General features: G+C 48.1%; 1 long non-coding RNA gene across 3 annotated transcripts; it reads right to left on the reverse strand.

The window, feature by feature from the left end:
* Nucleotides 1–769: 769 nt before the first annotated feature.
* LOC144334494 (uncharacterized) lies at nucleotides 770–20,481 on the reverse strand. Of its 3 annotated transcripts, none has more exons than XR_013404388.1 (4): nucleotides 19,035–20,481; nucleotides 15,469–15,539; nucleotides 2,140–2,299; nucleotides 770–1,665 (listed from the first exon to the last, which is right to left on the reverse strand). It is a non-coding gene; the product is annotated as an uncharacterized LOC144334494 (long non-coding RNA). The 3 variants fall into 3 exon arrangements; XR_013404387.1 differs by having other exon boundaries at nucleotides 1,845–2,299; XR_013404386.1 differs by having other exon boundaries at nucleotides 770–2,299.
* Nucleotides 20,482–21,400: the final 919 nt, after the last annotated feature.

The following is a 21,400-nucleotide window of genomic DNA, read 5'->3' on the forward strand; positions in this document are numbered from 1 at the left end:
GGAGTACTGGCTACTCCTGCTCTCACATCCCTTAGGGCTATGAGAAATAAAAATAATTATATCAGCTTGTGACATTCTTAGATTGGTCCTAATTTATGAAGCTCCTTATGGGCAAATTAATTGTTCCATTTGCCTTTCATTGGGATCAGCACTAAGATACACTCAATAAAATGTTTAATTAAGACTGATGGAATGCTAGAACTTACTCCTTCTAACTGCATTTTTGTAAGGAAATTATATCTAACAATAATTTATTGTATAGTTCAAAATGCCTAGAAGAGAAGAATTATAATGTTCCCAACACAAAGAAAAGATAAATGCTTGAGGTGATGGATATCTCGATTACTCTGATTTGATCATTACACATTGTATGCATGTATCAAATTATCACATGTACCCCAAAATCTGAACAACAATTACATAGCGATAAAAAGCAGAAACAAACAAAAAAGACAGATTGAAAAAGAGCCAGTTGATCAGGAAGGAAGGGAAAGAGAATGCACAAAGGATTCTTGGCTCATTTGTATGAAGCAAGCTAAGTTGAATAATGTCTCACCTTAAATTCAAGAAGTATTTCCCTGCTAATAGCTGCACTGTTAATAATACTAAGAGCTAACGCTTATTAGACCCTTACTACTTGTCAGGCACTGAGCTAAATATTCAACATACATCATAACATTTAACAATGCTTAAGGGAAGTAGTGATATTATTTCTATTTTGCTGAAAGAAAAAAATGAGGGTACAAGAGGTTAAACAATTTGCCCAAGGTGACATACAGGTAAAGATACAGGTAAAGGGCAACCTGAATTCAAACTGGAATTAATCTGACTCTTGAGCCTGTATTCTTGACCACATGCCATACTGCCTTTCTGCTCTTGGTTTATTTTTGGAGAACCAGTGCTGTCAGAGAAGAAAAGTGAGAGGTAATATTATTGCTGTTATTCATTGGATAATTTTAACTCTGCCCTTATTTCTGAGAGGTGGTTATTTTCCTTTTCCACCCTCCCTGGTCCTCAATCGACTCCCACTTTGTCTCCATGGCTCCCCTCGCCCACTTGATCTCTTTAGCCTCTTTCCCATCAGAACATTAAGTGATGGTTGAACTAAGAAGTGTCATGACCAATGACCTTGGATAACTCCACTTTCTTTCAACCCCTGCCTCAAACAGGGATTAGGGAAGAAAATAATCTCTGGGATGCTACCTTCCATGAATCAGGGTCTAGCACCAACTAATATTTGGGTACAATTCATCCAGTATCTTCACTCTCGTTGTCATCTTTGATGTGTGGGACAACCATATGAATTAGGCCAGTCAGATAATACTACTTTACAGATAATGCAACTGAAGCTCAGAAAGCAGGTGCAGTTGAGAGTTGAGCCAGATCCGGTTTCAAATCCCAACTGTTTTCTACAAAATAATGGCAGCCTTTTCTGAGAATGAGAAGCTGCCCCATTCATGCCACCCTAAAGAGATGGTTTACTTTACCTGGGACTTCGAGCTGCACCCTTGTGGCACAGATGTCATTCGTGGAGGTTAAGTGTTCTTGGCGGGCAGAGGTTTCCATGAGAGCTCGTTTATGTTGGCAACAAGACTGTTCTTCTCCTAGCATGTAAACCACATTATTTTGGTTTTCTTTCGTTGTTTGTCTTGCTTTAAACATTGTCTTGATAGAAAGGGAAATACAAGATCTTAGGTGTCAATGTAAAGTTTATCAACAAGTCTACACAGAAATATGCATCTATAAATCCAGACTATAAAGAGCAATAACAAATGAGTCAAAACACCTGGACTCCAGCCCAGATCTCCCAGTGAATTTTATGAAGCTTTGAGAGAGCCACTTACATTTTCCAAGCCTCAGTTTCCATAAAGGAAACAATGGTGGGCTAGAGGATCCCTACAGAGTAGCACTTTCCCAGTATTGAAAACCTGTGGATTGTAGGATCCTTAGCCCTGCTGACTGTTATCTGAGCAGGAGAAGCATATTTGTTTTAAGCAGTCGGGACTGTAGAAGACATGGGTGCTTCCTTCCTGGGATGGTCAGTCAACAAGATGCATGTAAGATTTCCAAGGAGAGAAGGCAAGCCATGGGCTTGAGTGGGAGCAAGCTGGTCTGCTGGGAAGGAGCAGAAATACTGACCACCTCAAGTCCTGAACACCCAGTGGAGGTCGTGCCTTTCCATGGGTGGTCTCTGAATTCCGGGCACGCTTTTTCTTCCTGTTTCCAAATAGCTCAGCAAGCTTAATCCATCCACACAACATGTAATAAGCTCTTCTGTGTTCCAGATATTTGATAAGAACTGAAAATAAAAGATAAAGTAAGATTCTGTTCTTAAAGAGCTTATCCGAGGAACAAGTAACAAGAAATGATGTGAATTTTTAGCAGAAATTTGCAAAACACCAGATGAGAAAAATACGATATGTGTGTTCTATGTGGATTGGCAGGGTACATTATTTTATACCAACTCATGACGTTCTTTACCCATCTGATGCATGGGAAATCCTAGTTCCCCAACTACATAAGGAGCTCCTTGAGGGCAGGATCAAGACTCATGTTTATTTGTTCAGCGATACCTCACCCAGTATTAAGCACATCAAAAGTTGTTCACTAATCTGGACGAGTGCTTCCCCAATCTGGACATGAGGTAGAATCCCGCTCCCTGCCCTGTTGAAATTGGGAGTGGTCCTAGGAGGTGGTCCTAGGATAAAATCCGAACAGGGTCACTTGGCAGAAAATTAGAGGACCACTGAAGAGTTTCGGCCTTTCTGTTTTTCTCTCTGGTACGTGTCAGGTGACAGCTGCTTATCAACTTGGGCCTGGAGTAACTCTGATACCATGGAACAAAACCCCCTGCTAGCCCAGTGTTCGTGCAGCTGAGTAAGATGTGTTGCTTCAAGCCACTGAGGTTTGGCTCTTGTTACCACAATGTAACCTAGTCCAGTCTGTCTGGTGCAGAAGTGTTCCACAAATAGTTGCTGATCTCTGTACCGATGCCTCGATTATAGCAGATAGGTAAGGAAGTAAATAAAGTAAGTTGGCAGCAGCCCTAGGAAAAGGCTACCTCCACTGAAAAAATACTTCCCCAGCTCTTTCTAATATGCCGTTGTTCATATTTCTAGCAAAGCACCACAAAAGGCCATTGACATTCCATCTCTGTCAGCATTTCTTCTACTCTGAGGCTGCTTTGTGGCTGCTCAAACTCAGATTTAAGTTTGCTGTGAACCTTAGCAGTGAATGTCTCTATCTTTGCCTCAAGACTTTTGTAGTCAGAAGAGACAATGCAATAAGCAGTCCTGGAAAATGGTAGACAATTGGGGAAGAGTTAAGATGAGAGACTGTCTGAAAAAGCGTGTGAAGATTGGAAAGGAAAAGTTCCGCCGAGACAGAGCTTCCCAGGGATTGCAGTCAAAAACCACTAGGAAATTGAGATAGATGTTGATGCCTTTAGGAGCTCGGCCTCTGGCATCAGCCAAACCTGACCTTGAATCCCAGCTATTCACTCACCTACTGAGTGACTGAGCAAGTTACTGAACTTTTCTATCCAATTCAGTTTCCTCGTCTGTCAAACATAGGGCCATTGACAACATAGGAAAGTAATTTTCCTTAATAATAAGGACGCATTTTTATAGTATGTGCTTTTAAAAGGAGCCTTAAATAAAGAGAAGTGAGATCATTTTCCAGCGCACTTAGCACAGTAACGACAACATAGAAAGTGTTCAAAAAATGACAGCTTAAGAAAGCAAAGGATGTGGAAACATTCACTGAAGGGCTATAGAACATAAAAGAGGGCTCTGCCTGGGCTCAGCTTCCAGGAAACTCTCGAACTCTTGCCCAGAGCATCGTGATGTAGCCCTTGGAACCTCACGCAGGCGATGATGATCCTTTTACCAGATATCAGAACCTAACGAACCTTCAGCCGCTTAAAAGTGCGCTCTGGAAAGTATTCAACAAGGGCTTGAGAAACCAAGGAGACCCTGATGGAGGAGATGTCAAATAACGTGAGAGCCTTGTTCTGTCTAAGCTAATTTCCCGCACTTTCCAGAGAGATGGAAGTGATTGGTCTTCGGTCTGCTCAGCTGACTTTGAACATTGGCCACAGGACTTGGGACAGGCAGGGAGAAGGTGGAAGTCTATTGTCTCCACCTGGGACAGCCTCAGTGTCCTTTTGTTCCAGCTGGAAGTAGCCCCAGAAATAGCAGTAAAGGAAAAACATGTGCTTTGAGGTTCCCCATCTCCCTTTTCTGTGCCCTCTCCCTTACCAGGGGATTTTTCCTGCGCCCGGGCACCCCGTGTTTCCTGAAGTTCTGCTCCAGAGACAATTATTCCCTCCGGCGGAGTAGAGAAAACAAGAGACTTGGAATTAAAAGACACATATCCAAATCTGAACGCGTTCACATGCCAGTCCTTATCTGATTGCACCAGAGCCTCAGTTTCCTGGACATAGCAATAACCACCCCATAGTAGGTAATTATTTTATTATATTATAGTAGTTAACAGACTTGGGTTTGATTTGAACATCAGAGACAAGAAGAATTGATTTCTGCTCTTGTAGATGAAGCAAAACTTTTTTAACCAGGTAAAATTCCTTAACTAGCTCACTCCATTCATTCCTCCAGCCATCCATTCACTCAATAAACATGTATTCTGAGCCTACTGTTGTGTTAAGTAGCACTAAGTGACGAGAGCTGAAAGAGAATTCAGACCTTGGGAAGGAGGCTGACAGAGAAACAGATGGTAAAGCAGGAGAATGGCTGCGGTGTTGAAAGCAGCAGCCCAGCAGATGAGGAAGGGAAGCACAGTGCACCTAGAGAGCTCAGGAAGGGCATCCTGAGTGAGGAAATGCCTGCTCTGGGCGTGAAATGACGGCTTAGAGTGTAATAGGTAAAAAAGGCAGAGGGAAAAGAAGGCAAGGATGAGGCCGGGTGCGGTGGCTCACGCCTGTAATCCCAACAGGTTGGGAGGCTGAGGCAGGCAGATGACTGAGGTCAAGAGTTAGAGACCAGCCTGGCCAAGGTGGTGAAACCCTCTCTCTACTAAAAATAAAAAAATTAGCTGGGCGTGGTGGCGTGTGCCTATAATACCAGCTACTCAGGAGGCTGAGGGAGGAGAATTGCTTGAACCTGGGAGTCGGAGGTTACAGTGAGCTGAGATTGCACCACTGCACTCCAGCCAGGTGACAGAGTGAGGCTCTGTCTCAAAAAAAAAAAAAATAAATAAATACATAATAAAGGCAGGGATGAGCTGAGAGGAAAAAAGTTAATTCAGGCAAAGAGTTAATTCAGAAAATAGAGTAAGGAAAAACAGCATTTCTGTGTTGCTGGAACATCAGAAGGTGGAAAATGATGAAAAATATAGATTTTCCTAGCACCCGAGAAACTCTCATTTTAGAAGGAGAGCTCTAAAATCAACTCCTCCTCCCAGAACTACCTCTGCAATTATCTGACCCTCCAGAGATTCCCAGGTACGTTTAATTCATGCTGAAAACGCAAGGAAAAATAAAATGTGATCATCAAAATGTTCAAAGCTCCCTCCAAGTCTCTCTCCCATTTTCTGTCCCTTTTGTGAGCACCAACCCCGCAATGGTAGGAAGCATTTGTCTAAAAATAGCCCTTCTAAAAGACCCAATCTTTTCTGAGTTTCATAAAACATCTGCTGAACAGTTTCCTATAACTGTTTTTGGCCATTAAATCAAAGCTGGCAAAAACAATGTTCTGCTTCTGCCTTTAAAGTACAGAATCGCCATCAGGCCTTCCTCTCAGACCCAGACGACAATGGGGCCAGAAATAGCCACGGGAGGCTTTGAAACACCTAAAGGCCCGGGTCCAAGCACAGAGTTACTAGTGTCTTGTTTTTCTCTCTTTTAAAAGAGGCTGTTCATCTCCCAAGTACAGAAGAGAAACTTAGATAGGCCTAGCCTCCTGGGAGACGCTCTGCTCCCCCATGCAAATTACCACCTGCAGTGGTGGGGCGGTGTGGTTTGTGCAGCTCAGGGCTGGCAGAGAGCAGAGACCGGTAAAAGTCTCATCCTGCGTTGGCAGGGGCAGCCACACATGTGGAGTGAGTGTGGGGGTGGACTGGCATCTGGCTGTATGGTTGCGCCTTCTCTATGCTGTGTCTGTGCTGTTCACTGGGCTCCTATTTGCTCAGGTGGCACATAACATGGGGGTGTGCAGCAACCTGAGCAAGTCCAGGGGAAAACTCACAGACACAAGGTCGAAAGATCTAGTAGGTTCTGTTCAGACTGTGCTTCCAACTAGCTAAGCGTCTTTGGCAAGACACTTTCTCTCCCTGACCCTGTCTGTGTGGCAGGCATTAGTGCAAGAACTGCTGGGCCTTGTATACGGCAGGAGGAAGCCAGGCCTTGGTACGATGCAGACAGAGGAACTCCTTGGGGCCAAGGCAGTCAGGCACTAAGAGCAGCTCAGTGCTGGAGGTCGGCTGAGGGACATGCAAGTCAATGGCAGTGCTAGAGCTGAGACCCCTGTCCGTGTGTACAAGACCCAATCAGGGGCTGAGGACACATGAAACTGGATCCAGCCCCTGGGAGAAAACAGGCTTTAGAATGCCTGGTTAATCTAGGATAAGACTTCAGTCTGTACAGTGAACTTGAGGATTAGGTCAAAAACATCAAGGCAACCTCTTGATGCCAAGGAGTAAGAGGCCAGCACGACAGGTGAGGGCCTGTCGTGGCTGAGAGATTCCAGAGCACAGGGAGTGTATCTGTGGTGCTTGTCTGTAGGTCTCACATGGCACATGCTTTGGGTCCCAAGACTTCATACTATCTTAAAACGGGTGACTGGGACAAAGTCACCAAACATTCAATGCCATTGTCAGAGCTGGCTCAGAGTAGAGATGAACCCACCTGTAAGCAAGGTGTAAGCAGATGGGGATGAGAGCAGCTACGAGTGCAAGGCTGGAAGAGGGCTGGATGTGATGCACCGTGACCCTCCTCCCAGGTCAGCTCTCCAGGCTTCTGTGCACTCTCTCCCAATTTGTCCAGAATGGTCCTCACAGGCTTTGGTAGAAACTGGTTTCCATGTTCCATGTCCGTCATAATTTGTGATAGACTCATAAAACAATGGAGGATGGTCCCTGTAATCTGTGAATACAGTTAGGTGGATACCAGGTCTATAATTGCAAGAGCAAAATGAGGAGTGGGAGTGAACACGTCCTTGTCATTGTGGGTTTTCCCTGAACATAGCCAGGTAATGGTGATGACAGGGGAGACGCTGACTCATTTTCTCTTTTTCTTTCCTATCTCCTTCTCTCCCTCTGTCTTTTCCTTTCATCCCTCCCTCCCTCTCTCCCTTCCCTTCTTCCTTCCTTCCATTCTCTATCTCATGCCAGTTTCTATTAGTAGCACTCTGAGAAGAGTTTAATTTAAAAAATAGATTAACATTTTACCCAAAACAGTGAAGCCAAAAAACAGTTAAGGTAAAGGAAAATACACTGACGCAGTGAAGAAAACCTTCACTTAAAGCTACTGCTACCAGAAGATATGGTGCAAATTTGCTCAAAAAGGCATCATCTAGGAGATGCACGCAACATCGGAGCAAAGGATGCAAAGCCTGCCAACATTTTAGCTTGTTTGTGAAATTATTTCTGCACACTTGTCACTTTTTGAAGCAAAATGTGAGGTCTATTTATAGATCTATATTTATTTGATAGAATAGCATTGAATGGGCTGCTTTAGGGATTGCCTGTTGCAAATTAACTGTGTGTGTGTGTGTGTATGCGCACGCGCGCATGTGTGTGTGTGAACTTGGGATGCAGTAATGAATAGCTTGGACTGTGCTCATAGCTCCTGAGTTCCCACCCCATTCAAAACCTACCCCTCGCTCTTTCCTGGCAGCCATGCACAGACTTCCAGACCAGAACTTGGACCTGCATAGTGCCTCTGATGAGCGCAGCATGTCAGCTACTAGTAAAGCAAAAGCTTAGCCAGGAAGAGGAAAGGAGTGGGGCATCAGGTGGGCCAAAATGGCTGCATCCAATATTGTAACTGGGGGAAAAGCTTCACAGATGATCATTTTAAAATGAATTCAGTCAGTTTGCCATTTGGTTCTCATCCTGCCTATCCAGGGATCCGAAAGATCGGCCCCCAGTTTTCAAATATTATATTAGGCCATGCAATAACAATAAAGTTGAGTAAGATTCTGGGTTTGCCCAACTTCTGGTCCCAGGCTCCTGTCCCAGCCAGCCCTCCTGCCCAGCCTCTATGCTGCCGTGCTCCAGCAAGCCTAGCTGTGGCTGTGATGTGCACAAGACACACGTGGAGTTGTCCCCGGACCCCAGGAAGCAGGCCGAGCCTCCCTGGCAAGGGCCTGCTGCTGCTCTTGCCGTGCTGTGGCTAGGCAGCTGGAACAGCAGGCACAGCTGGGTCTGGCGGTGGGCTCTGGGCGCAGTGTTCATCTTCACCTGTCCTTCCTCAGCAGGTTCAGGGCACTTTGCATTTGGCCTGGGAGTGCAGCCCCCTGGGTCCTCCCCAACTGCTTTTAGGGAGCCCTCTTTTTTGCTTCTGCCTCACCCTTCCCTTCCTGTAGAAAAGACCAGTCCATTCCTTGTGGGAGGCAGATGTGACCAAGACACCTGCTGTGGGTAGGAAGGAAAGGGGAGGACGGTTGGGCCGTCTCAGCTGTGCCCTTGGTGGGCTTGCGTGACTGAGCGAGACCACGGCAGCTGTGAGTTCTGGATAGGGATGGATCCTACATTCAGAGGGGGCTCAGGTGGCTGTGGGTGCCATGCAATATTCAAATTCACCCAAGCCCTCATGCTGTGTGTGCAAAGGGGCAGGACTTTGGACCCCGCATTCTCTTGGAAGCAATGGAGCTTATAGGGCTGAGAGGGCAGCAGGCAGCCTGGGACCTCACAGTAATGGGCATCAGGCCCTCCAGAGCAGGCTTCTGACTGGGCTTAAATCTAGCGATAAGGAGAGAAGGCGGCCACGGACAGCCCTCCGTAGAGAGGAGGCGCCTCCTGCACAGTGCAATGCTGAAGCAAGAGCACAGAGTCTCATGCATGCATGCACACACACTCGCTTCCTCACTCACACCCCCCGGTCAGACAGCCCCAGCCTTCAGGCTGGCTCCTCCACCTAGCTTTGTGTCTATGGGCAAATTGCTCAGCCTCTCTGAGCCTCAGATTCTTTCAAGAACAACAACAGCAACAAAAATAGGCACTTAAATAATACTCATTTTACAGGATGGCTGTGATCATCAAATACAAGAGTATATAAAAAGTGCTTCCCAGTTAGTCAACAAATATTTACTTAATTCACATCTATTCCATGTAGGTCTATGCCAAGCACTAGGAAGACCCTAGAGAATGAAGTAAACACTGCGGCTGGGGGTGCGGTTGTAGGAGACAGACAATAAACACGTGAGCATGAGGCAAATGTGCATTCACAAGTGCTGACAACGACCTCTGAAAGATGGCGCTGGGACAGAGCAGTAGGGTGGCAGAGGGAGGCCTGGCTCTGCCAAGGACAGTCCTTGAGGAAGGGACATTCGGGTCACAACCCGAGGGTGACAAAGGGGACAGCTGTCAAAAGTGACAATGCTGTGTACACTCCAGAGTGCCTGCCATGTGTCCCCAGGCTCTTGAGACTCAAAGTAGAGCTTGCAACCTGGTGAGGGGAGACAGACGACAAACCAAGGGCATAAGAAACTGCAATGGGCGTTGAGTAGGGTCCTGGAGTTGGGCAGATGGGAGGGGCGGGGGAGCATGCTGCAACTTCACAGAGTGGTCAAGGCAGGCATATTGAGGAGGTGGCATTTGAGAAAAGATTTGAAGATGGGGAGGGAAGAAGAAAATCATGATCTGTCTGCTCTGGCTTCTTTGGAGGACAAGCAGCTGATAGGAAAGCAGGAATTGCATCAAGAAGGTATTGAGAAGGGCGACGGAGCCACTGCAGAACTCCCAGGGGGGCACAGCAAGGGCTCAGCCTGGCAGGGTGGCCACGAGGAGCCAGAAGCCACTGGCCACCCCAGAGAGTTGTAAGCAGGTCCAACAGGCTTCACTGACAAATGTCAGTTGTGAGAAACAGAAAGATGTGGAGCACCACCGCAGGGGCGTTGGCCTCAGAAACTGGGAGCCTGGAAGGGAAATTGCAGAGCAGGAGAGGACTGTAATGAACCGCTGTGTGGCGGAGACCAGGCGTTCAGCTGCGGCCATGTGAATTCCAAGACGACTGTCTTGTGAGTTCCCTGTGTGTGGAGTCAGAGGGAGTCGGGGCTGGAGTTACAATGTGGAGTTACTGGCACATAGATGCCTTCTGAAGCCCACAGACTAGAGGAGAAGAGAAAAAAGGACAGAGAACCAAGCATGCTCCAAAGCTAAGAGATTGAGGAGAAGACTGGGAACCAGCCGAAGCGGCTGAGTAGGGACCAGAGAAGCAGTAGGGAGAGCCAGGGAGAGTGGCAGCCCAAAGGCCCACTGAGGAAGCACAGCAGGAGAGCGAGACAGATGGCGTCACCCGCCACCAAGAATACCAAAACAAGATGAGGACCAAGTATCAACATGCTCATTTCAGAGGGATCCGAGGGTTGCCCAAAGGCCTCCACCTCCAGAAGTTTCCTGTTCGGGGGTAATTCCCTCCCTGCATCCCTGAAATTCCTGCCTAGAATTGCTGATTGGAACAGAACAGCAAAGTCCAGGGCGTGGTTTCCAACACCAACCTGCCTCCACCTCGGATTCACAAATGCAAAGGGATATCACCATGGATCTAACCACAGAAAGTGGAATCAACCCTGAGGGAAGGGGGTGATAACATGAGTACTGTGGGGGAAAAATGGTCCAGGGAGTGGACACAAGTGGCAGCCCTCAACAGTCACACTTTCCAGATAATTTTGAAATTCCCTTCCAATTCCTATACATCTCTCATCTGAAGATGCAGGTTGCTGAGGGCAGCTGGGCACAGGCTGGAGGTCCTGCTTTTGCACAGAGATAGCAGCAGCTGACGTAGGGGGCTGAGGAGCACACAGGGAAGCCTCATCCACAGGTCCTGGAGCAACTTCCCCATCCCCTGCACCAATGTTTATGGATGGGAAGGCCTGGGGCTGGGCCATGGAGAGGAAAGCCCAAGGTCTGGTCTGCCTACTGCCGATAAGTAATTACACAAGACAAGCAGAAGGAATCCAGACCGAGATCTAAGAGTATCCAGATGCCCGCCGCAGCGGGCCCAGTTCCTGAGCTATGACAGGCTTTAATGTGCGCCCCAGCTCTTGGGGACGGAGGCCTGGCTGCCGGCCCTTCTGTTCCCTGGCACAGACCCAGGCCCCCTGACCAGGGGAGGGGACTACTGGCTCCCTCTTCTCCACACTCCGAACACATGGCCCAGGCCCAGGACAGTTTTCAGAATTGAACATGAGCTCTTAGTATACACTTGATCATTTAAATGAGGTGTATGTGCAGGACCCTGTGCCGGGTACTTTAGATACTTCAATAGAGTTAATCCTCACAGAGGAGCAAGCTGAAAAATAACCTCTATAGTGTCGCTGAAAGGCAATCAGAACAGACAAATAAGAAAATGAGACTCAGCACAATGAAGTACTTTTCCCAAGGCTGCACAGCTAATACACGGCCACCCTGCATTCCCATCCAGCCCCGGCCACAGCGTCCCTGGGCCTGCGAACACGGTCCGCCACCGACACCAGCTTCCCGGACATCTGTGGAGAAAGAGAACACTCAAACATTAAATGCAATTTTCCTCCTTCTAAAGCATTTTGCATCAAGAAAGAAAGGGAGGGGGATCTAACAAAACCACAGACCACGTATCAAAAAGCGCAGCCCAAACATCTCTGGGTCCCCACTTCCCTGCATTCTCCTTTCTCCAGAAAGACAGTAAATTGCCTACTTCCTTCTCCTGTGAGTTTGACAGAACAAAGAAGCATAGGACAAAAGCAGGGAAGGATGAAGTGACAGCCGCAGAACTATGGCTGATCAACTTGCCCCGCATCAGAAAGTCAATGATTGAAGCAAGGTCTTTTCGCGTGCCTGGAAAGAGGACCTGCCCAGGGGAGGGGCTCTCCTTCCTGCCTTGAGACCACTCGTCATCCCGCCCCGGCAGAAGAAACAGCAGCAGCAGGAGGTGGAGAGAGGCAGAGGGAGGAGTGGAAAGAATGGAGTGATGGTAAACGAGGGAGAGAGGTGGGGAAGACAGGGTAGGTCCAGAAGGCCAGGAGACCAGGCATGCTTCATTTGAAGGCTTCTTCCAGCCCCCCACGTGTATAAGGTCTGCTGATTAGGGGAGAAAGGGTGAGCCAGAAGTTGGGACTCCAGGGCTTTCACTGGGAAAAGCCAAGCATGAAAGAAAAGGAAGCCTCTAGGTCTCTAGGGTTAGGATAGACAAGGAGCATCTCGGGGAGAATGTGGAAAGCAGAAAATGGGGATGTGAATACATGAGAGAGGCTCTGAGATGAGTAAGAGAGAAAAGTCACCAAAGATAGAACAGTGAGCAGGATGGAGGTGGGTAGCAAGACACATCTATAACCCACCTTATTCTTGTCCTCCACCTCCTGGACCAAGGCAGGGGCACACAATTCTCCAGCCTGGGACCCCAGCTGCCCCTTTCATAGCCGCGCAATCTTTTTGCAAGCTGTGGTTTGTGGGCCTCTATAGTGCCTGAGTTCCCCACCAGCCCATGAGCTCTATGAGAAAGTAGGTGTGTCTCACACCCCAGGTCGGCACTCAGGGGTCACCGGTGGTGTGGATGGACAAATTAATGCAGGGGGCTCTTTCACCCAACATGACTGATCCTCCACAGGTCTCTCTCAGGGGTCCCACCCCTACTCCCCGCCAGGCTCTGCGCTGTGTCTCTTCCCTCCTGACTTCCAGCTCTGCCTCCAGATCTGTCTTAGAGACGAGAAGCGCAAGGTTGGCAGAGGTGTGGCCTTTGCGTTTGTCTGCTGCCTCCAATCTGTGTCCCAGCTCGGGGAGGTGGGGAGAGGGATGGGAAGTAGGAGGTGGAGAAGGGGCTCTATCAATATTGGAGGAGTAGAGAATTTTAGCCAGAGACTGCCTTTTTATTGCAAGGAATGGGAGAGAATGTAGTGGGACAGTAATGTCTTTTCCAAGCTGACCCTTGGCTCAACATGAAAAAAAAAAGGCAGCAGTGGAAAGTGATGTCAAGACACCAGTGGTGTGTTTGAAAGGCAGGATCCCTGGGTCCAGTACCAACTGGCTCCTCACTCCCAAATCCAAGGCACTGCTACTGTGGTTTTTCAACAAATTTATATTCTGACCTGAGCTACACCAGATAGTACTCAGTGCTAGGATCGGGGCAGCGAGCAACATAGACAGCCTAGGTCCCCATCCCAGTGGTGCATATGGCCTGCAGGGAGATGCGGGACTGTGGTTATGCTAAGCGCTGTGGCAGAAAAGCACAGGAGGCTCTGAGAGCACAGAACAGGCACCTGGCTCCACCTGGGAGGTCGAGGAAAGCATCTCCTATGAAGTGACTTTCAGGAAGAGGCTGAGGAGCAAGGAGGAGGAGCCCAGAGATGATGGAAAGGGATGGCACGGGCCTGGTAGGCAGCCCTGGTTGGAGGAAGCCTGGCCTGCCTCAACCACATAGAAGTTGCTATGGCTAAAGCATAAAAATAAGAATGGGCCTAGGCAGCTCCACTGACTGAGAAAACAGAAAGGCTGGGGACACAAAGACCGCCCTGGAAGCCGATAGTGACCCAAAGCAATAGGCCTGCATACATGCAAAATCGAGGCCTGTGTACGTGAAACCACCTGAGACCTGTAGTGACTCAGGAAAAATATGAGTTGGGTGGAGGAGGCTCACTGTGCCTTAGGAAAGGTGGGGAGTGAAGGAAGGTGGGCACCACAGAACCAGAGCCGGAAGACCCAGCTAGGGGCTGGGAGCAGCATTTGTAGCATCAGGGGATGCAGAGAGCAAGTCCAGGCTCTGCACTCACCATTGTGTTAGGCTGTGTATAGCCAATTTCAGCTCTGTGTCCCAGACTGCAAAGATGGCAAGTGTTCAGGAAAAGGAATGAGCTCAAATAAGTAGGGGAGTCTCGGAGAAGGAAGTAGAGAAGACTGGAGTTGAAGAAAACCAAAGGATGGTAAATGGGGTGGAGGGTATTCTTGGGTGGGGTAAGAAGAGCAAGCCTGAGGGAGGGTGCACCCGGATTGTGTAGGGGGCAGCTGGTCAGGGGGATGGGTAGGACCTGCAGGGCGCCGGGCAAGGAGGGCCTTTGAGTTCTGGTCAGGGGATGTCCACGAGAGGCCAAAGAGGGCCACTGTAGGATTTTGAAAGGTGAGCAGCAAAACAGTGTAGATGGGGGAGAGTTTAATCCAACAGTGGTGTACAGCCCGAAAGGGAAGGAGAGGAGGGAGGCAAGTCAGGGGTCACAGCAGCCTAGGCTGGGCAGGATGGGACTGAGGGGGTACACCACCGCAGGCAGGGGAGAAAGTGCCAAGTCCAAGCATTTTCGAGCAGTAGCACGGACTGGGGGTGTTGGTGGAAAGCTGGCTCCCGGGTCTGAGTGACTGGGTGAAGCCATGGGCAGTCTCAGTGCAGAAGGGCAGGCAGGGCTGGGGGAGGCCAGGAGAGCAGATGGGGAAAGGGTCACTTTTGAGGAAACCCAGTGCAGAAAATAAATTAAAGGGAGCTGCACTGGTTTGAAAGTAAAGGCACCATGAGCCCTAGCCCTTAGTCCCCCACCCTCACACTCAGATCTCGAGGACTTCCCAGAACAAGCCTGGAAAGTCCCTGTTAGCGCAGCTGAAGGTCGCAGACCAACCCTGGGGCAGAGATCAGGGTCAGAGATGAAGATCTGGGGTCGCCAGCGTGCAGCTGATAACCAAAGACACATATGGCATCACCCAGAAGGACAGAGGCGGTGCAGTGCTGAGTGGTGGGGAGGCTCCCACTAACCACCCACCCTGTTTTGCCATTTCAAATGCCAGCTACACGGTGCCACAGACACCATCTCCTCCTCGGGACCGTGCTTCCTGCACTGCCTCTCCTGTATCAGATTCTGTCTGACTCCATCTCTCCCTCTCTTTCCACGTGCCCCTGGTCCAGCACACAGCCTCCTTCTCTCCTTTGCTTCTTTCTCTCTTCCTTCTCCCAGCTGCACAGGCACCGTCCATCTGGGCTCCTAGCTTTAGACTCTCTGAAGCTTCCCACCGCCACTGCCCCCTCATCAGGTCTTTTTGGGTGGCATTTCATGATTTATTTTTAGCCCCTGTGCCATCCTGAGGATGTGAACAATATTCCTGAGTCATGGTTTTGCACGGAAGCAGGGCCAGACACTCCCTGCACATCCCTGAAGATGGCTTATCAACCTCTCGCCAGGCCTACAGGGGAGAGAGCTTTATCCGACAGTTTCTTTTCTGGATGGACATTTTTCCTTCTTCCCCTCCACCTCCAGCTCAGCCTTCAGCTGCTCCAACCCAGGAGGCTTCAGTCAGAGAAGCCAGCTGTTCTGGGGCAGCAACTTGAGCTAAACTCACCCGTATCCACATCACATCCTCAGCAGAGTCAGTTTCAGGAAAAAGGGATCGTGCAAAAGCCTCTGGTGTATCTGTGATTGAAAACAGAGAGCAAGCCAGTTCAGAAAATGAGCAAGGTGAAACTGTTTCTAAAGAGTCCTGTATTGGGGGCCAGAGACTTGGGTTCTAGGCTTGTCACCTTAAGCAAATCACTTAATCCCACTCAAGGAGTATTTTCCAAATCCCTCCTCTCTGCGAGGTTCCAGCCTGGGTTCTGGTTTCACCTGAGTTAAACAAGCTGATCCTAGTAAATCATAATAATGGCTGTATTTATTGAACAATTACCACATGCAATGCGACATACTAGATACTCAGAAACACTGACATTTCTTTCACCGGAAGAAACTGGATCTCAAATTATTAATAGAGTCACATGGCCCAGAAATCCGGATTTAAAATCATTTTGGTGTCATCAAATCCCAAGTATATCCACCCCACCTCTCACTCTCCCTGGGCCTCTTCTAGCCCCAATCGTTACCTGCCCTCATTGCAGAAGAAAGAATAACCAAATCTTAGACAATTACCCACTTGCCAGGTACCCCAGCTGGCAGGGTAAAATTCAGTGTTTGGGGAGCTCAGAGTGATGAGGGATGTGGAGAGCCTTCACACTACGGACAACAGTCACCAAGCAGGACCCCACGCTTGGCTGAGCCTGTGAAATATCTAGACACAAAACATCTCTGCCTGCTAATGCTTCCAAATGGAGAAAAAACCATTTTGTGTCTGTGGCAAGATTTCACCCAATTCTATCATCCACATTTTTAAAAGTAAATTCATTTGAATTTTGTCATGTAGTGTCCAATGTGACAGGATCATCAAGTGTAAGATTACAGTGTCAAACTGACAAGACCCAGCTTCCTGGCCCCTTCTCCCATGTCCTCTCTCTCTGTCCATCTCTCTCCCTCCCTCCCTTTTCTCAACAGCAATGCCCTTCCCCGTCCCCTGGCCCCACACATATACCTTTGGCTGCAGCTTGAGAACCACTGCTTGCCTTTTAGATGCTTTGTGATCTCCCAACAGAAAATATAAAACGATGTGTAAATTACATGGCTGGGGTGAGAGGTGGGAAAGAGAAAGAAGCCCTGAATCAAACTCAGAGACTAGTTTCTTCCAGATGGACATGAATAATCCCATGAGTGTTGCTCAGAGAGGGGCCGGTCTGCTGACCTTGATGCAAGTCCTGGGACCCGGCTGTTCCCTGTAGGATATTAGTCACTCCATAAAACCTCTAGGCCAGTTTCCCAGGCTGTGGGGCCCTATAGGCAATTTCCCATAGGGTCTCAGAGCCTGAGAACCTATGCATCTCACTGCCTGGTGGTCGGTTCATGTTGCAGCAGATGTGATTTGCCTCTTGAAACATGACTTCAGCAAATGTCCCAAGACAAAGCTGTAAACTTAACTTCTCTCGCAGAGGGAACTCCAGGACCCAACCCAGCATCCCTCCTTCTGGCCATGACGCGTGTCAGAGCCTGGGGAAATACAGAGCTCTTGCCTCGAGGAAATGCCACACGTGTGTTTCCAAGAAACCACATGCTGGGAGTTCCAGGGATGTTCCTGGGGCAGACGAAGGGGCAGCAAAGAGCTTGGAGCAGGATGTTCGGTGCCCAAGACACTTCCAAGACGAAGCTGAGGAGGGAGAAGCATGGACTCCTAGGTGGCCGGATTTGGAGGTCACCCAGCACAAGTCCCTCCCACGACACTCCTGTCCTGCATTCGTTGGGTCTTAGCTTAAACTCCACCTTCCCCTCCCCAGCAACTGATTTCACCATTGGATTCCTTTCTAGGTTTCAACATTCTTCAGCAGCTGACAATCACATGGCGGGCAGGGTGGTAGGGATATCTCATCAATGATGGAGTAAGAGAACACATTCATTCATTGTTCACTAAGTCTATCAGCCCTAAAGATCTCTTATTTCCAAATAGGAAGGAATTCAGATTTAAAAGAGGGAGAGAGATCAGAACGGATGACGATTAGAAGAAGAGAGGAAGCGGGAGGCAATGCAGCTAAGACACTAGACAGGGAAGGGAAGAGCTCCAGGTATCAGACATCTGTGCTGGGCGGCATCACGGGTGAGCGCAGGAAGGAAAATTGATGACTTCATAATATTTTTACAACTTTACAACAAATATAAATCTGAATCTGTTGCATGTACCAGGGTCTAACAAGGGCAGAAAGCAAAGGCAAACTCAAGTTTATGAGCCCTTCCCCTACACACAGAGGTGCTGGGGGACCTCTGTGTGCAGGGGTTTTACGAAAAGTGTCCTTGTGTGGACATGAACACAGTCAACGATGCTATAGAGGCAACTCCCTGGACACACTCCATTCGGGTGGCCCTGATCACCAGTCACATGAGTCCTTGTGTCTGTGTCTTGATCTATCCCCGAATTACAATAGCAGCTTAGGATAAAGCTAACAGCATGCCTCCTAAAAAGTAAAACTGGTATTTTCCTTCTTGATGATGAAATACATAAATGTATCACTTTGCAGTGAAAAGGTGATGCCTCCGTAACCAGAGAGGTCACCGTGAGGCCTGAGTGTGTAGTTGGAGGCTGAGGGCACAGCCCTTTGTTCCAAAAGCTCCTTGCAGTTTTGCTGTTGCTTAGGTTAGGTGGTTGTTGTTACTTGTTTTTTTGTTTTCTTTTTTTTTTTACTTGTTTTTGTAGTGGAATCAATGTTCACATCCTATGAACTCTGTCCCCTAGAACCCTGAAATCTTTTCTAGAAACCAAGATATTGTTTGCTTCCTTGAATTGTCTTTAGAAATGCAGGATTTAGGAAAGTGATGGGTGGACGCCACCCTGCCCCTTGTGTTTGACTCCCAGGAGTTCGGAAGGTGCCACGCCCACCATTGACTTGAGCTGCTGTCTTGTCTCGTGTTTGTGGCCATCACTGCCCCAGCTGTGCTAAGGAGACCTGTGTCAAAACTTACATCCCACACTCCTGCTTTCCAGAACCTATTACTTGCAGTGTTAACCCTAAAATGCCCACACTTTTTGAGCTAGTCTTCTGCATTTAATAATTTTTCCCCGTCCCCCGGCACCTCTGTGTGTAGGGGGAGGGCTCATAAACTTGAGTTTGCCTTTGCTTTCTGCCCTTATTAGACCCTGGTACATGCGACAGACTCAGACTTATATTTGTTGTAAAGTTGTAAAAATATTATGAAGTCATCAATTTTCCTTCCGTCTCCACTTCGCTTAACATCTGATTCACAACTTAATGCAAGTCCTAAAAAAAGAAAAGAAAAAAGGTTGGTGGGGAGCAAAGAAAGGCTCTTCATCACTTAAAAGCAACAAAACCAGACTGTTCTACATTATATAATAATTAATAAATAAAATAAATAAGTGTATCACTTTGGTTCTGAGGCAGTAGTGTCAGCTAACATAAAACTAACATAAAAACCAAATAAGATTAATAAAAAAAAAAGGATTCCAGAATCTGGGGCCTTATCCTTTATTCCAACCCCCAAAGTCAACTGTCTACTTGCAGGACGGGGTCCTCAAATCCCTGGGAGGGGCTCTAAACCCACCGTTGACTTTTCTTGAAGGTCTCACCCAAGAAGCTTGACTCCGAATCATAGAGTAAAGATCAGGGCGAAGGAGAAATCGAGAAGCTTGGTAGGAGACAAAAAGAACATGGCCAGGCCATCCAGAGATGTCACTTGCCAAGTTTTAAACCAACCTTCTGAGCTCTAACAAAATGCACACCCCAAGGCATTAGGACTGGTTTACTCTGGCCTGAGGTGACTTCCTGTTTTTGAAGAGAAGAGGTGGGTAGCAGCTCAGAGATGGGTTCTGGGCACCACTTGACTTTGACAAAACAGTCCTCGCTTGACTTCAGCGTAACTGGGGCAGATAGGGCGAGATAGGATTACTCCCCAAACAAGAAGTTTCACAACCAGGCGAGCCACGTGCTCAGGAAAGCGGGGAGCGGGGTGGGGGGATGCCAATGCAGAGGCGGGGCTCCCGGGCCTGAGAGGGAGGTGACAGGCACCGGTGAACTTGCAGGGTGACTGACTTCAGTTGTCTTTCTTCAGCAGGAAACCAAAAAACAGTGCTAAAAGAAGGTGACTGAGAATCAGAGAGACACACTAGCTGCTACTGCCCGCAGCTGGCTTTCTTGCACTTATTCCCCCATTTAATCACCGGAGGGGAACTCACAGAGGGCGGCCGCTCACTGCAGGGACCATAGGACTAAGGCGTACAATCAGCTCAGTAGGGCAACAACCCACACTAAATTTTTTCAGTAAGACCCAGTTTCAAATACCTCCGTCAATAAAACCCAGCAATTAGACCACGTGTCCTGTTTCAATAACGAGAGTGAGGTTGCCACCACCATAGGCAGCAATAAAGGTGTGAGCTTGGGTCTGACTTTGCATCGGGGGTGCCCCCGGCTCAGCAACCACTCTACACCAAACAGCTCGCAGATCCCCTCCTCCACTCACCCTTTTCCCCCCGCAGGTGTTCTTTTTCTGAATAGCAACAACTGCCACACCCCTGGTGTGTTGTTTGTTCACTGGCGTTCCTCCATTTTACTCTGAAACACAAGAAAGCATCCAATAAATAATGGCTAAAAGAGTGAATCAGTGTAGGAATCTATTATCTATGTTTTTCCAGCCAAGCTTCTCATGAATAAGGCCCAGGATCAGAGTTATACAATTCTGTTTCTTCTCAGTGTCCTGTACCCAGTAGGTGTTTTAATAAACACGCACTGACAGATCAATTCCAGTGGATCCTAGGCCTGGATGAAAAGAAAGGAACAAAGGACAGGATCCCAGAGGGCAGGAGGTCCCACACTCAGTGATGCTGAGTGTTACAGAGACTGCGTCTGTCACCAGGATCCTGACGCTTAGGATGCTCACTCAACACCCTGTGCCTGGACCTCGGCTTGCCTCAGCCCAGAGAATGCTGCCTTGCAGTCACGTTCCTCCCCCACCAACTTCCCTTTTCCTCGGATGCTCTGTTTACAGGCTTTCCCCACCCTACGCTCGGTGTGACCTGGTCGCCACGTGGTTTCTGACATTCCCACACGTAAGTCCACCAGACCCACTCGCTCTTGCCCCCAATTTAAAGACACGAAACCCTTGGTTTTACCTAGCAATCAGTCTAACTGCGGCTGACTTTCTTCAGGGGTGAATCTCTCGTACTGGGAAAGCACAATACATTTGAGGGTGGGATGGGAATAAGACTGGAGAAGGGTGGCAAAGACCCAATGATCTTACTTTCTTGTAATGTCTAACAATTGCAGGTGCCTTCATGCAAACCTGTTGCCTTTAGCGACCATCCCGAGGACTATAAGTTAATGTTTCCATTTCCATCCCACAAACGGAGCATGAAGGCACAGAAAGGTCAACCCTCACAGTATGTTTCTGGGGCACAGTCCTCCTGGCCCGGCTCCCACACACAGAGTCCCTGTGCAATTCTGTGGGGTAGTCCCACCCAACCCAGGATTTGGGATCAGAGAGACCTGAGTCTACATTATGCCACTGCTAACCTTGAAAAATGGATTTAAACTCACTAAGCCTTGGTCTTTCTCATGTGAAAATTAGAAAAACAAAACATCTATCTCACAGAGTGTGTGCGATATTTAAATGAGGTAGCAGCAAACACAAAATGCCTGGTCTGCAGCTAGGCATTGCAGGTATTTGATAGGGCAAAAGTTAGCATGCAAAACTGTATTTTTTTTTTTTCAGAATGCCAGGCACGATACCAGATTCAGCAAAGCTTGCGAAAATAATATTACTAGCCACCAAAAAGAATGAGAAAAGGGAGGACAAAAAAGGAGAAGAAAAAGAATTAAGGTAATTAGTCTATTTGCTCCGAAATAATAATTGTAACAGTAAGTAAGCTAGCTGCTATTTGGATGGCTGGAAAGTTGCCAACCACAATATGATGC

This window comes from Macaca mulatta, chromosome 14, assembly GCF_049350105.2.
Source record: "Macaca mulatta isolate MMU2019108-1 chromosome 14, T2T-MMU8v2.0, whole genome shotgun sequence".
Taxonomy (NCBI): domain Eukaryota; kingdom Metazoa; phylum Chordata; class Mammalia; order Primates; family Cercopithecidae; genus Macaca; species Macaca mulatta.